This window comes from Amborella trichopoda, chromosome 2 (assembly GCF_054954075.1).
Source record: "Amborella trichopoda isolate Santa Cruz 75 chromosome 2, AtrichopodaSantaCruz75HAP2 v2.0, whole genome shotgun sequence".
In the NCBI taxonomy this organism is placed as follows: Eukaryota; Viridiplantae; Streptophyta; class Magnoliopsida; order Amborellales; family Amborellaceae; genus Amborella; species Amborella trichopoda.
Window position 1 is genome coordinate 68060839 of NC_142337.1, and position 11657 is coordinate 68072495.

The window sequence follows — 11657 nt, forward strand, 5'->3', positions numbered from 1 at the left end:
TGTTAATGGATCCTAGCTAGACCAGACCCGAATCAGGTCGAGCTCATTGGACCTTCACTTGATCTGCTGGGTTGAACCGATAAAAAAATAAAAAGAAAAAGACAGATCTAACGTCCGTCTCTAAAGTCATGATCTCTAATAACGCCCTGGTCCTATAAATGTCTCATGGAACCCTTAAAATCAAATAAAAAAAAATGATTTTTAACTTCCACGTTTATTTATTTATTTTTTTTTTCATTGTCTAAATTATAGAATTTATCTTTCTTTTTTTCTTAATCACAATGTTATCTAAATCCTACAAAAGCTCTGTTTCTCTTTCTCTCTCTCTCTTTTTCTTATTATTATTATTTTTTTTTACCAATTCTTCCCCTTATCTTTTTGCTACCTCTTCCTCCCTCTTTCTCTTGCAACCTCTCTTAGTACTCATCACTCTTCATCCCAGGAGCCTCATAAATAAGTTAAAAAAGGGCATCACAAACTTGATTTTTATTATGAGGTTATTAGGGAAAAGAAGAAAGATAAATTTTATAATTTGAACAATAAAAAGGATAAAGAATGTATTAAATGTTCTTTCTTTTGTTTAACTCGAGGGTACTGTGGGCTTTTTATGGGATTAGATAGTTATTTGGGATAATAATTTTAAAGATGGGGGTATATATATCTTTTTCCCCAAAGTAAATATATTTTATAGAAAAAGTATACAAAGAGATCATTTACTTTAAGTACATAAAGATGACAAATACTATTGTCTATCGGATTTCAAATCAAGTGATTGTTACAGTGCTATTGATTAGATTCAAAGTTTAAAGTTTGTTTCGAATTTCGCAATACACACCAAACCATCCAATTCGGCATCTAATGGCTATGAGTAATTGGGACCTATTTGTACTAAAGATAAATGGTCTCATAGTATTGTATACTATTATAAAAATATTAGATTCGGGTTAGGTCGACCTTGACATTGGACTAAATAAGATCCATGATGACCTAGACCCCTGCTAGGTTGTGTCCCATTCATTTGGACCTATACCCTACCTTCCAAGTTCGATATTTGGGTCCAAACCCAAAACTGTGTCAAGCCCACCTACAAGGTCAGTGGTTTACTTGACCCAATTACCACTCCTACTATCTATGAATTCTTTTATTCCATAGTGCAAGATTTCTCTCTCTAAATTAGTGTCTTAAAAGCCAGTGATCCAGACAAAAAATCATTGAATCTAGATTCAGTCAAGACCAAACCAATTGCGAGGATATATTGCTACCTACCTTAACCTCCCCCCTCCCCCCTCCCATCCACCAAAATATATATATATATATATATATATATATATATATATATATATATATATATATATATATATATATATATATATATATATATATATATAGATGGAGGAGTGGTTTTTATAAGGATGCAACCTTAAACAATCTAATTAACGTGAACCTTAAAATTTTATCATAACATGTAATTTTGTTATAGAAAATTATTGGTATTATCTTAAAATCTATTTTCATACCTAATTAGAAAATTTTAAATTCCAAAAATGATTAAAATCAAGTAGATCTATAAATATATGAAAATCTTGAAAATAGACAGTCTTAATAATGTATTGCAAGATGCACTATTTTCAGGACTCAACAACTTTTTTTTTGTTCATATTCATACATCTCAATGTCGAGATGATCGATTAGAGGGTTTATTCAACATTAAAACAATATTTCCTATAGATTTTTGAGGTGCGTATGTGATTTTCAGAAATTTGGATCAATTGGGATCGACAATCTAACAATCCAACATGAATCTGTTTGACGGACGATGTACCCATGATCCTACTCTAAGCTCTTAAGAGAATTTTTTGACATGAAATATTAGAATCCACTTTAGAATGATTGATGAGGCACTGAGCCTAGACGGTGAGGTTAAGCTCCCAAGTTAACATTAATAAAAAAGAAAAAGAAAAAAGAGTATTTCAAAAGAATAAATTTGAATTCTTAAATACTTAGATCTGACTACTCGAATATTATATGGTCTATATAAGAATCTCAGGTTTTCTATAATGGTAAAAATAATAACTTAAATTATTATATTTAATCATCAAGGTAGCCAACATTGATTTGATATCAATTTTTAAACCATTTCTTATAGTGGATTTGTTCATAATCAATTTTTAAACCATTTTTAAATTTTATTTTTTAATTATTTTCCAACACAGATATGTTTAATAACATATAAGTATTCCTATTTTTGTAGTTGCTCCTATATTAACTTGACTGTTAATAGAGTTTACAGAGACGTGTAACTGAATTAGAGAGATCCTAAATATTCGATATAATTGGAAGTATTTTTTAAGAGAAAAATTTTAAATTTAGAGATAAAAATAATTTTTTTAAATAAATAAGGCAAAAAAGAGTTGGGAAGAAATACCAAAACTAACACTCCTCTTTGTAATCCCCCATTCTTTCTTTTTTTTCTTACTTCCTTCTTTTCTTTTTTCTTTTTTTTCCTTTTTTTTTCTTTTTTTTTTGGGTGGGGTGAGTCAGTAGGGTCTAGGTACGGGTCCTACTATACCTGACCCTGTCGGTACCCGGACCCGAAATTTTTAGTTTATCAAAAGGCCAAAGCCCCATTCAATACTTCCCCTAATTCCCAAACAGCCAAAACCCATTGCCATCCTCCCTCTCTCTTTTTTGGAGACATAGCTTCTCTCTCTATAATCGCCCCCCTCTTAAAAATTTGTTTTATGTTGTTCACCATTGTAGGCTACAAAAAATGAAGCTCATAATGAGGGTGGTAATGGACCCGATCAGACTTGGGACCTGAGGAGTACGGGTATGGGTCCAACTTTTAGACCCGACGGGTTTGGTCCGAGTTCAAAACCTAGACTCGAAGACATTCTGACCCGACGGGTTGGTCCGAGTTCAAAGCCTAGATTCGAATACATTCGGACCCGACCCATTGCCACCCCTACTATAGATGTCCTTCCTAGTTTATATCTATTTTCATTCCTAGTTTTAAAATTTCAAATTTAAATAGTAGTACAAATCAAGCAAATTAATAAACCTTTGAAAATCTTGAAAATAGATGGTCCAGGTAACTAGTGGTAAGATGCGCTATTTTTTGGACTTCTAATTCTTTTTTTTTCTTTCATGTCCATGCTTCTCAAGGTCAAGATGAATTATTAGAGGCTTCTCCAACATCGGAACACTCTCATGTAGGATTTTTTGAGATGCACCTTACACCAATAGCATAAGAATATAACATTATATAAATTTTTTCCTTACTTATATATGGGAAAGTATAAAATGAGACTATTTATCTTTGGTATAAGGTGGTCACATTAATCTTGACCATTGGATGTGAAATTGAGTAGCTGCATTATTCCATTGACCAAACTCAAACTTCAAAAGATTTTTTCTCGAACTTTGTGACACATCAAAGCTATCAAATTTCACATCGGATGATTACAAGTAATTGTGACCGCCTTGTATCAAAAGTAAATGTAACCACCTTTATATATAAAGATGAAGTTTCTATAAGGCCTAGGCTTTATGAAAACAAAATAAAGCCTCGCCTCGAATCCTAATCCTCAAAGCACTTTAAGCATTGGAAATTTTCATGAAGGCTATAAAATCAATTTTCAACACCAATAATAAAAATTGAAACTAAAAAAATATGCAAATATTGTGGATCTTTGAATAATTATTTTTAGGACAAAATTGACGATCAAGATAATTTGTTGCAATATACACTATTAATAGAGTTTGAAATCCTTTTTTTTTTTTTTACAACTATAATGTTCAAGTCGAGATGATCGATTTAAAAGTTTTCCAACGCTTGAGTTGCAATTTTTGATGAGCTATGAGGTGAGGCTATACTTAACTTGATAGGGCTGCAGCCCTATCAAATCATTTCCTATATATAATACCCAAAAAATAGTGTTTTTCCATTCTGGAATCAAGCCACCCATAATTTCGATATGTCCACCTAAAACATAGATGAATGACTCTTTTGTAATAAAAAACCGTAATTGGACACAAACTCGGGTGTTTTAACCCGGTGAGTCTCAGGCCAGCTCGTGGACAAAGGCGGGTCGGCATAAACATGGTAGACTGCAAAAATTATAGAAAAGAGAATTTTATGGGACCACATCTATATTTATTATTTAATATCTCAACCATATTTTTTTAATCGAATTTTGATTTTCTCAACATTTTTTTGATCAAATTTCAAATAGTTAGTCAAATGATGCATCAAAATGGGTCTTGAAATTTATCAAAATATTCTTAGACTAAAATGTTAAATAGTTTAGATATAAGTTGTATTTTGGTACAACTTCCTATAAAGAATCATAAAACTGGTATGAACTTAATTTATGAAGAAAGTAAAAATTTATCAAAATATATATATATATATCAAAATACTCATAGTTAAATATCTGAATAGATAGATAGATTTTAATAAGTTTTTCTTAAATCGGTTTATTAAAGGGTGTGGTTTAAATATCTGAATAGATAGATATTTATTAAAGCGGTTTATTAAAGGGTGTGGTTTAAATATCTGAATGGATAGATATTTGTTAAAGCAGTTTATTAAAGGGTGTGGTTTATTAAAGATATTTTATTAAAGTATGTTTATTAAAGGGTATGGTTTATTAAAGCGGATTATTAAAGAGTGTGGTTTATTAAAGAGATTTTATTAAAGTGTGTTTATTAAAGGTTGTGGTTTATTAAAGCGGTTTATTAAAGGGTGCGGTTTATTAAAGGGTGGTGTTTATTAAAGGGTGTGGTTTATTAAAGGGTTTAAAATAGATAGGTAGATTTTAATAAATATCTGAATAAATAGGTAGATTCCTATGAAGAATCATAAACAATTTAATTAAGATGCGCCTTCGATTTTTATGATGACGTGTAATTTTGGTATAATTTTTTTTTAGGATTTTCTCAAATTTTATTTTCATATCGAATTATAAAATTTTAAACTCCAAAAATGGTTAAAATCAAGTAGATTGGTAAACATATAATTTTTTTGAAAATGGACGGTCTAGATAATGTATTTCAAGATGCACAATTTTTCGGACTTAAAATATATATATTTTTTTTCATATTCATATATTTCGATGTCGAGATGATCAATTAGAGGGTTTTTTAACATTAAAATAACTTTTTTCGATGGATTTTTGAAGTGCATCTTTAATTTTACTTTTTAGAGGCGTGCTTTACTTTATTTGTTTGGAGCTATGTATAGGTGCAGTTTGTAAAGAGCCGAGGCTCTAAACAATCAAAGTAAAACACCTTCAAATAGTGTCGAGAAATGTAGTTTCATTACTATAAATATTTGTGATAGCCTTAAAATATGTTTTCATATCTAATTATAAAATTTAAAGCTTCCAAAACAGTGTAGATCGAGTAGATCTATGAAAAGTCACAAATCTTGAAAATTGGTCCACAAATGCATTACATGATGCACTATTTCTAAAACTTGAAATTCATTTTTTTCTCATTTCTATGCATCTTGATGTCCAGAGGATCAATTCGAGGATACTTGCGCATCAAAACCACCTCTTCTAGTGAAATTTTTTAGGTGGGCTCTGATTTGATTGTTTAGAGCCTCAACTCTATTTAAACTTTCTCCTTTAATATATTATATACAATGCAAATTTATAATAATAATTTAAATAAATATATTATATATAACATAATATAATATATAATATAGTGTATTTTTTATTTATTTTATTAATATATATTTGTATTAAATAATATAATATAAATACAAATATAAGGATAGAGGCATAATAGGGTTTGAAGAACCAAGTTCGTATTTTAAGTTCCATCATTTTAGATGGAACCTTGGTGTTTTAAGCACAAGGGAGTAAGGAAGTTCTAAGCACAAGGGAGTAAAGAAGTTCTAGAGGGAACTTCTTTGTCAAACACAAAACTTGTACAGTAATAGTGAAGTTCCTTGTTCCTCCCCCTAATTTCCTATTATCAAACTCACCCATAGTGTCAAAATATGTTGTTTCAATACTGGAAATCTTTGTGGTGGCCTGAAAATTTATTTTTATCTCGAATTATAAAATTTAAAACTTAAAAAATAGTGTAGATTGAGCAGATCTATGAACACTTGAAATCTTAAAAAATCATGGTCCAAAAAATGTATTACAAGATGTATTATTTTCAAGACTTGAAATCCATTTTTTCTCATGTCCATGCATATTGAGGTTGAGATGATCAATTTGAGGATTTTTGGGCATCAAAACAACCTTTTCTGGTGAAATTTTTTAGGTGCGACTAAATTGGATTGTTTACGGCCTCCCCCTTACATAAACTTTTTCCATTAGTCAAGGGACAAAAAACCCCGAAAGGTAGACTTTCTAGACAAATACACCCAACAAAGTTTTTATTTACAATTTTTACTCAAAAATGAACTTTTATATCAAATACCCCCCAACTAAAAAAGTAATATTTTGTTTGATGAAAATGTCATTTCCCGTACATAAGGAATTATGTTGGGCCACACATGACATGGACTCACGAACATAGTGCCAGACCGATAGAAAAAAGTGTTGGACCCGTGTGAAGACAGCCTTAGGCCAATATTGCTTAACCAGGACATGGTTATGCCAGACATTATGAACATATTGTTGGATCATGTGGTTAGTATGCCGGACCTTCTTTGTAAAGTGTTGGACCCCTTTTTTTTTTTTTTTCCCAGAACCCCATTGCCAGAATTCCTCTATAAACTGCCAGACCCCTTATTTTTACAAAAATTTTAGTACCGGACCACCTTTACAAAGTACCAGACCCCCTTTAAAAATGAGGTCATGGGTGGGAAAGAGGAGAGAGAGGCTTTTTAAGTAAGGGGATGGCATTTTGGTCTTTTTTTTTTTTTACTTTTATTTGACTTAAGGGGTATTTGCTAGAAAAGTTTGTTTTGAGGTAACTGTTGCGACAAAAATTTGATTGGTGGATAGTTTCTTAGAAAGTCCAAGTTGGGGGTATTTGCCATTTTCCCAAAAAGGAAGTTAGAAGCAAATAAGAAAGATACAATTGAGGAACTCATGCTGGGAATTTAGAGATATGGAGAAAGATAATTAATAAAAAAAAAATGGTAGGTTTTGACTCTCTTAATTGGCCTTATAAAAAGTTGTAATTATTGTTCATTCTACGATTTTGAAAGGGTGACCGCTTTAATATGCTTACCATTATTCTTCTTTAGGGAAAGTGAAGCAAAAGTTTATGAGATATTCTTTTCTTGAGCACGATTTAAGATTATTTCTTGACATTTTGGAGTTTTCATTCAATTATTATCCAAAATACAACATATTCAAGGAAGAAAATATGAAAATGGTCAAACCACCTCAAAAAGTCATTAATGTAGTCAAACATTAGTTAGCAAGTCTTAAAGTGAAGATTGGGGTTTGTGGGGAGATGATACAAGAAAGAAAAAGTTTCATCTCGTGAGTTAAAAAAAAGTTTGTAGACTAATAAAAGGGGGAGGATTGGGCGTTAGGAGACTGGAACATATAAACTCGATACTTTTAATAAAATATTAGTGGATGATCCATATATAGCCTGAGTCTTTATGGGTGCTTGTTTTGAGAGATAAATATGGAATGGATTTAAACTTTGCATCATTAAAATTCTAAAAAACAAGTCAAGTTTGTCTCATGCTTGAAGAGGTATAGACTATGACAGATTTGTGCATCTATAACAATTACGAAAAATAGTGGGGAATGGAGAATCCACTCTCTTTTGATTTGACCCGTTGAGATACTTTATTCCTGAGGTTTTCTCAAAAGCTTTAAACCTGTTAGCATCTGTCAAGGAGGCTAGCGGGGGTATTTATACTAATATTGTTTGGTCCATTCATTGCAGGTGTATGAGAGGTACAAATAGATTCATTGAGGAGTATCAAACATTGTTGGAATTATTGAATGACACATATTCGACTCCAAATATAGATGATAGCTTTACTTGGGATCTTACCTATTCGAGAGATTTTTCGGTTTAGTCAACCTACAATCTATTATTTTCTGATCGTTGGAGAGAGTTCGATGTTGGTTTATTCAAGATTAAGAAATTGCATGTGCCTCCTAAAGTGCAGCTATTATTATGGATCCTATGCCAAAACAAATTAACAAATATTGACAACTTAAGAAAGAAGAAGTTTGTTATCACCAATGTATGTATCCTATGCAAATACAGTGATGAAACTTCGTAGCATATTTTGTTCTTTTACCCTTTTGTTACATATCTTTGGGATTGAGCTCGGCAGTGCATCAATCATTACCTTTCACCCAAAATGTTGGAGCACTTCGTGACCAATGGATCGCACCTGATATTTCAAAGATGGGAACTGTTCTTTGGAGATCTATTTGGGTTAGCATTCTTTGGAGTGTGTGGAAGGAAATAAATATAAGAGTATTTAATAGTATAAGTACATATCTGTCTATATTAAAATCAAATATTTTGGCAGTTACAGTTGATTGGTTCCTTGAACATCAAGATAGTGCCTTTATTCTTAAAAGCCTTATCATTAGCAATCCCTTGGCAGTTACGACCATGGGTGTTACCATCAACACTCGTAGTGATGTTGTTTGGATACCACCACCAGTGAATTCCTTAAAACTTAATTTTGATGGAAGTTTACTTGGCAATCCAGGACCAGCTTGCTATGGCGGTTCATCAGAAATAATTTAGGCCACATTATATTTTCTTATTCAGGTTCTTGTGATATCATAACAACAAATGACGCAGAAGTAAGATATTTATTAGAAGGTTTGAAATTGCTATGGAAGGGGGCAGGATTATCGAAGGAAACTTGGCAAATGTCATTTCTTGGAGTAAGAGAAAGGCTCATATTCCTTGGAAATTAAGGTCTATTTTTTATTAAATTTTGGATATTTTATCAACCTCTATGGCAACGGTCAAACATTGTTGTAGAGAGGTAAATGCATATGCCGACGTTCTTGCCAAAGGAGGAGTCCATACTCCCTCTTTGTTGGTTACTTCATATCTGCAATATTGTGTTTTTGCTTGAACATCTTGTATTTTACATTTGAATTAATGATAAGTTGTATGGTATTGTTCAAAAAAAAGAAAAAAAAAGTATCCATTTAAAATATGATTTTTTCAAAAATAGCTTCAATTTTTTGAAATCTGTTAAGAACTTCGAGTTTTTTAAAGATCTTCAAAAAGTCACTTTTTTTTAATGGAACCAATATCAATCCGTATTTGATCTTTTTCGAAAATTTCAAAAAAATTATTCTTTATGACTTGATTTCTTCATCAACTTAATATTTCAATATGTACTCCGAAGAATGACATATATTAGAAGGAAATAATGAAGATACAAGGAACTTGAGACCGCTCTATCGAGAATCACAACGAATGTAAGGTGAGTACATGCGCGGATCCGAGCAGGGTACCAACTAAAGAGAGAAGAATTAAAGTCATGAGGCGGGACTTACCTCACGTGGGTCTGTGACACTCTCAGGCTTAACTCGTATGAGCGCCCTCTTAGATCAGAAAAAAAAAAGAGGAGATAGTGAGAGAATAGGAGAGAGGAGATTGAAGAAGATAGTGAGAGAGAATAGGAGAAAAGACAAAGAAAGAAGGGAGAGGTGGAAAGCGAGAGAAGATAGATGGAGTTAGAGGAAGAAGAGAGAAAAAGGGTGGAAAGGAGGTAGAGAGAGGAAGATAAGGGAGAGAGAGAAGATAGAAAGGGATAGTGTGAGAAAAAAGGAAGAGGGAGAAGGAAGGAGAATTGAAGAGGGGGAAAAGAAGATGAGATTGCGGCTGGGGCCGCCGCTCAGGGAAGAAAGGCAGAAGAGAGAGAGTAATAGAGAGAGAAGAGAAGAGAAGAAAAAAGGGGGATAGAAGGCAAGGCATGGCTGAGGCTTGCCACTCGAGAAAAGGCTCAGGCCGTCCCTCGGGGAAGAGAGAGAGAAGATAGGAGGGAAAGAGAGATAAGACGCGGGGAGAAAAAGATAGAGAAGGAGAAGAAGGAAAGGGGACGAGAAGGCGGCTGAGGCCGCCGCTCGGGGAAAGAGAAGAGGTAGAAGAGAGGGAAGAGAGGGAGAAGAGAGAGGGGGAAGAGAGGAGAAGAGAAATAGGAAGAAAGAAAAGAGTGGGAAGAAGAAGGTTCTAGAAGGGGGAGAGAGAAGAAGATAATAGATAGGAGGCGAGACGGCTGCTGAGACTGCCACTCAGGGAAAAACCTCAGGCCACCGCTCGGCGAAGAGAGAGAAGATAGAGAAGAATGAGAGAAGGGAAGGAGAAGAAGACGACTCGATGGCTAAGGTTGCCGCTCGGGGAGAGAGAAGAGAGGGAAGAGGACGAGAGAGAAGAGAGAGGGGAAAGAGAGAGGAGAAGAGAGAGGCGAAAGAGAGAGGAGAAGAGAATAGAGAGAAATATATTTTTATATTTATTTATAAAGTTTGAAGCTTAAAAATAAGTGTAGATCGACATATCTATGAAAACTTGAAAATCTGGAAAATTAACAATCCAAAAATGCATTACAAAATAAACTATTTCCAAAACTTAAAACCCATTTTTTTCTCATGTCCATGCATCTTGATGCCGAGATGATCAATTTGAAGATATTTGGGCATCAAAATAACCTCTTCTAGTGAGAGTTTTGAGGTAGGCTAAAATTTGATTGTTTAGAGCCTCGGCTCTATATAAACTTTTTCGTCTTAAAAAAAGGTTTGTGAGACCCTCTCCCATGTGTGTAAGACCCCAAAGGATCACCATTAAATTTGACACAGATCTCTAAAAAAGTCAAGTCCCACACCCATGTGAAATCCTTTCTAGAGATCACCGCTCAATTTGGCTGCCTAGGCTTGGGCGATGTGCCCAGGCCTTCTGGTCTGCCTAGGCAACAGTGTTTTCCTTTTGAATTGGTAACTTATTAGAGCTTACCAGTGTATCAAAAAGTGCTAGGTGGGTCCTAGGCAACCTTGGAGGTCCAGGCCGCCTAACGCCTAAGCAGGCACCCAGAACCTAGGCGACTGCCCAGTTGAAAAAAAAGTAAAATTTCCAAAATACCATATTCTAAGTTGAAAAAAAAGAAAAGAAAGATAGATGTCGAGAAGATAATTTTAATAATTCATATTGCTAAAACAGTAAACTGTAATACCATATACAAGTGTAGGATATAAAAGTCAACACTCAACATAATAGAAGTATACAGAAATTTAGAAAATATACAGTCTAACAAAAGTCAACACTCATGACTCAACACAACAATCAACAGACTCAACTCAACAGTCAAGATCAAAAGGCAAGAGTCTTCAATCTTCATCATCAGAAGGAATATCAATAGGGCAAGCCTCATCATATGCATTAGAGTTGAGACCATCATCATCAGAGTCATCTACCTCTTCAATGATTATTGTATGATCTTCACCATGCTTTCCCCGAGGTCCTTTTTAACGTAAGCTAACCATGCGGTTTTTGTTTGATCTTCCCATGCTTTTGGTAGGGGCTGCCAAATCAGGTTGAGCCAGTTGGTGGGCCTCTGGGCCATGTGTGGCTTTGGGCTACATTTTGAGGCCTGCAAGCCATGCCCGAGCCCATTATGCTATGCATGAATGATTTTTATGTTGGATTCCATCGGAATCTTAGTTTACCCCGTAAAAATTAGGGAAATT